Source organism: Bos mutus, chromosome 11 (assembly GCF_027580195.1).
Source record: "Bos mutus isolate GX-2022 chromosome 11, NWIPB_WYAK_1.1, whole genome shotgun sequence".
Classification (NCBI taxonomy): Eukaryota; Metazoa; Chordata; class Mammalia; order Artiodactyla; family Bovidae; genus Bos; species Bos mutus.
The window spans coordinates 85,649,557-85,655,151 of record NC_091627.1 but is presented as its reverse complement, the minus strand read 5'-3'; the positions used below and the strand labels follow the sequence as shown (position 1 = coordinate 85,655,151).

General features: G+C 45.3%; 1 pseudogene; it reads left to right on the top strand.

The window, feature by feature from the left end:
• Positions 1 to 1,001: 1,001 nt before the first annotated feature.
• LOC102266443 (tyrosine--tRNA ligase, mitochondrial pseudogene) lies at positions 1,002 to 3,074 on the top strand (annotated as a pseudogene).
• The last annotated feature ends 2,521 nt before the right edge of the window (positions 3,075 to 5,595 follow it).

Here is a 5,595-nt window from a genome sequence, read left to right as displayed (position 1 = left end):
AAGGGCCAGGCACAACTTAGTGACTGAGCAACAACAACAAATGTGACCCAGCAAACCCACTCCTGGGAAAAGCAAAACAAAATTTCCTAATTTGAAAAGATAAATGCAGCCCAATCTCATAACAGCACTATTTACAACAGCCAAGACATGGGAGAAAGATCTTTGATTTTGTTTCCACTCAAATTGTAAGGAACATTTAGACATTTCTCTGCCGGGACTTCCAAGCCTCCAGAAATTATAGTCACTAAGTTTCAACTTTCAAAGTTTATTTAAGTTGGGCAGCCAGGCCAGGGAACTTAGTTCCACATTAGTCATACTTAGAAACTCTAGTTTTTTAAAAAGTGTCATTCAGGCCCTCAGTTTCCCCACTGTTCTTTCACACAGTAGATATTACCAGAAACGGACAAAGCAGAACCAGATAAACCAGAGCTCAATGGCTTCCCAGGGCTACAGTTCCCTAGCACAAGAACGGAAGATTTCCTATTGTTTCAGACAGGGGTACAGACGGGTCTCAGCCCTAAGGGGATTTTTCCAAACACAACTCAGGCAGTGCCAGGTGGCCAAAGGACTCCTCATCCCAGAAGGGAAAATCCAAATACAGCAGGCACTCCACTCAAAACCAGGTGACCAAATCATACCTCTTTCCCCCTCAAAAGGAAAATCTCCAATCAATGCACCCCAGTACAGAAATACACTCCGGTGTCCTCACACTCGGGTTCTGCCACTTACCAGAGGTATCTCACAGATCAGACCAAACTAGACAGACACCAGAGTGCTGGTTCATCTTGGTCCTCATCCTCTTCCTCATATCCTTCAGGCAGACCAGCTTCGTCTTCATCATCTTCATCCCCACCGTCATCATCCTCTTTCTCTTAGTCCAGAGCTTCACCAAGATGGCGGCACCCTTTTTGCAGTGCATTTCACGGTGATTTGGTACCGCAGGCGGGTTAGGAGTTTTGCCCCCGGGACGTCGTGAGGCCTGCATGGACACTCAGGGGTGGATGGTGGTGCAGAAGGCTCGAAGTCTGTTCAAGGAGTTCTTCCCCGAGACACGTACAAAGACAGAGCTCCCAGCGCTCTTTCATCGCCAGCCGGTGGAAAACCTTCCCCAGGACCATCTATGGCAGCCTGGAGCCCAGGCCAACTCGTTTCACGGTGAACACCTCCTGGCACTGTTGGACCTCTTCTCTTCCAGCGAGCTGGCCACAGCGTGACGTCACTAGTGGGCGGCGCCTCGCGTCCCTGGGAGATCAGAGTGGTGGTTCCCAGGAACACCAGGCGACGGTCGCAGAGTGCATGCCTTTGCCCAGGGCTCGAGGCCCTGGCGGTTCATCACCTGCAGCTCTTCACTAATAGGAGGACCTGGGGCAACTTCGTGGTGCTGGACACCTCACATGGTAGCAGCAGTATCTCCTGGTGGACTTCCTAGAGGCAGTAGGCGGCCCCTTACATGGGTAGAGGGGAGGGGTGGCAGGGGGCACGCTGCTGAGTTGGCTGGGCATTTGGACTGGGCTTAAGAGCCTAAAGGGCAATAGTCTGGCAAAGCTTTTATACCAGGTACTCCAGGCCTATGATTTCTTTTCCTTTTTCTTTTTTTGGAGAATAATTTCTTTACAATATTATGTTAGTTTCTACTGTACAAGGAAGTAAATTAACTATATGTATACATATATCAGGCTCAGACCATAAAGAACCTGCCTGCAATGCAGGGAGCTGGGTTTGATCCCTGGGTTGGGAAGACCCCCTGGAGAAGGGAATGGCTACCCACTCCAGTATTCTTGCCTGGAGAATTCCATGGACAGAGGAGACTGGTGGGCTACAGTTCATGAGGGTCACAAAGAGTTGGACACAACAGAATGACTCAAACTTATACATACATCCCCGCTCTTGGACCTCCCTCACACCACCCCTACATCACACCCTTCCAGGTCATCACAGAGCACCGAGCTGAGCTCCCTGTGCTGTACAGCAGGCTCCCATTCGCTATCTGTTTCACACACGGCGGTGTATATGTATCAATGCCACGCCCCAATGCCCCCAACCCTCTCCTTCCACCTCTGTCCACCTGTCCCTTCTCTATGTCTGCATCTCTATTCCTGCCCTGTGAATAGGTTCATCAGTACCATTTTTCTAGATTCCACATAGATGTTAATATATGATATTTGTTTCTCTCTGACTTACTTCACTCTGTATGACAGACTCTAGGTCCATCCATATCTCTATATATGGCTCATTTTTGTTCCTTTTGATGGCTGAGTAATATTCCATTGTATATATGTATCACATCTTCTTTATCCATTATTCTGTTGCTTCCCTGTCCTGACTATTGTATCTAGGCTTGTGATTTCTACTACCTGCTCCAGCCTTATGGACACTGGGTCTAACTAGGTGGATCTGATCAGTTGGGCAATATCATATCCGGATATGAGTTCATCCATAAGTTGACTGGAGAAGACATATTTGGAATCTATTCCTCTACTTACAACTGGAGCAAAACTGGGAAAGGCCACTGGCAATGCTGTTTAGCTAAACAGAGATAAGACATCACCATTTGAGTTGTATCAATTGTTCGCAGATAGCAAGATGATTTGATAGAAAAGTTCCTGAAACTCTTCATTTTTCTGCCCCTTCCAGAGATTGACCACATGCATAAATAATGCAGCTGCATGTCAAAGAGCCAGTAAAGTGGGGTCTTCAGAAATAACTTGCTGCAGAAGTAACAAAGTTGTTGTTGTCCACCAACAAGAAGGGCTGGACTCTGCTAAAAGATGTACACAAGCCCTGTGCCATAGTAGCACAGATACACTAGAGGTCATGTCTGATTAAACTCTTTTATAATTTTTAAAAGAAATTTCATTTTCTGGGTTAGTTCTTGACCCTAGATTCTAGATACCTGCTGAAAAGCAAATGCCATTCCAGAGGCTCTTGGATAATAATAGAAGGCAGAATCAGTATAAATAAGAGACAAATCCTGGGAGTGTTTTAGTTGTTGGACAATGTATTCTTGAGAATGAACTTTGGTTACTTAAAATAGAAAAAGGAATTTCTACATTAAAAAATACCTTCAGCCATGATGAGAACTCCATATGGTGGTTCAAACAAACTTATGCACCACTCATTCTCAAGACACATGAACTTATTCTCTTGCTTTTGCAAATCATAGAAGAGGCAGAAGGACAGGGAAATCTGTCCCAGGAAAGCCCCAGAGGGTGCTGCTCAGTAACATGAGGACAAGAAGGGGCAGGATTTGTAGGCAGCACTGTTCAACTACATCAGACATGCACAAAGCAGGGTCCTGGATATGAGGTTGGAACATGCCTAGCCACTATGCCCAGGACTCTATTTCCTGTTGCCTTTGGCTCAGTCTGCTTTGAGGAGGGACAGAGACAGCTGTGTGGCCTTTCTCAGGACCAGAGGGTTAGCACAGGTAGATCAAGTTGAAAGCACTTAAGTTTGCTCATGCCAGTGAAGACGCATCGGCCTTGAAAACAGGATCCACTTATGGTTTACCTTTTTCTTTGTCTCAGGGCATAAAATTAGCAAAATTTCTCCTGTAGCCAAGCACAGCTTTCTATGGGCTTCATGCAGAAGTGCCAGCTGTCTCTCCATGATTCACTGTACTCAGCTCATTCTAACCTGAATGCCACGGGCCAAAATGCACTGGCCATCTGTACTGCCTGCTTTGAATTCCCATCACTGTACAGCCCAATCTTAGCAGAGGCAGGCCTGCTCAAGGAAACAGAGCTGGAGGTTAGCTCTGACCCCTCACCTGCCATGTGATGTGAGACGAGTTAGTCTGAGCCTCAAATTCATCAGAAAAATAGGAGAGAATACTATTAATATCTGCCCGCAGTTAGCATCAAATGAGGGAAGTAATGTGCATGAATGTGCACTGAAAAGTGACAAGCGACACAAAAGTAGGATGTAGTGATGGTGACGTGTGTCTTTAAACACTGAATGCAGCGTCTCTCCTCCTCTGGAGACCCAGAGAATGTAAGTGTGTAAGGAAGCGACAGCATCTACGTTCCCAAAGGAGAGGCTGTGCATGAAGACATGATAAATAATCCCGCTGGCTCAGAATAAACACTGGTGTCCCAAAAGCACTGCTCCCAGCCCCCTGGTGTTTTGGGCCCTCCCTTTCTGTGTTCCACCTCCCTGCTCTTCCTATTTCTATGGCACCTGTCACCATGGTTTCTAGGTGCTCAAATGAACACATTAAGTTGAAAAGAACCGTATGTGGGAAGACACACTCCTTATTTCCCAAAGCTGAGCTTGAAAGAGGAGTGGCCTGGTAGAACTAAGTCCCCAAATGGTAGAATCTTAAGATTTCATGTGGTAGAAGAGAAACAAATAGCTATCAAATGCCCACAGGCTGTAATACTTTATTAGCTGCCTGGAGATTCAGAGTAATGATTCAGTGTTCCTTGCCCTTGAGGACTTATAGCCTCTAAGGCAATAGCAGACTCTCCAAATATACTGCTAGTGTAGGGACACTGGGTTATACAAGGGCTTGTCCTTGCCAAGGGTAGATGGATATAATACAGATGAGAGCTCACCTGCAGAAAAACACAGTTCAGTCCAGAAGTGAACTCTGTCTCGTCTCATACTGTGCCAGGCACATGCGAGCTAACAGGTGAAAGCCATCATTATGGAAATGTGTTAAGCAGGAAGAAGGGGGATGAGTAAAGACCTGCAGGATGGAGCAGGCAGAGCTTGCTCCAAACCAAGAGATGGTTCTTGCATCTCATTTAGGAAAGCTGACTCCTCTTGAGCCATGTTTGTAAAAGTCTCAAATAACATCCAGAGAGAAGTCAGATCCTTGGTTCTAGCTCCTCTTCTGCCGCTATGTCATTAGATAATCAAAAATGATTACTTAATCTTGTCTGGTAAATGTGGAGTTACAGACCTTCAGAGTTGGATAAGACCCTAAAATCTTGCCCATATTTTAAGAACCATAAGTCAGAATATATTTGACCAAACATCTTTATTCTCTTTCCAAAATCAAGAGGCTTTCAAAGGGTTATGGAGTTTCCAGGACATGTGATGGCTTATGGTTACCATCACAGGGAGAATATTGAAAACAGTTCAGTTCAGTTCAGTCGCTCAGTCGTGTCCGACTCTTTGCAACTCCATGAATCAGGACTGTTCCAAAAACCTGAGACAAGGGATGGGAGGATTGGATGACTTTCCAGAACAATATTCCTTCCCAGAGTGACACCACATGGTCAGAAGTATCTCCTTGAATACCTCCATGGGAGATAGTTTTACTATTGAAACAAACAAACAAAAAATTCCATTTCCTAGTAATTTACTTCTTGGTCCCAATTTTGCCCTCAAATCCTACACAGGAAAAAAAAAAAATCTTCTCTTCCAAGAACATTCTAAATATTTAAAAGAGAGACTGGTCTTTGCATATCTTCTTTATCCTAAACCTAAACATCCTTAGTTACAGCAACTGTTTCTTGGTTCCCAGGCCTGTCATCCAGGATAACCTTTTAGCTAGCTGTATACTAATGGACTACGCATCTTTTTAGAGAGATGCTTTGACCAGAGTTGTGCCACACGTTAGCCACAAGGGGATGATCAAGGCCTCCT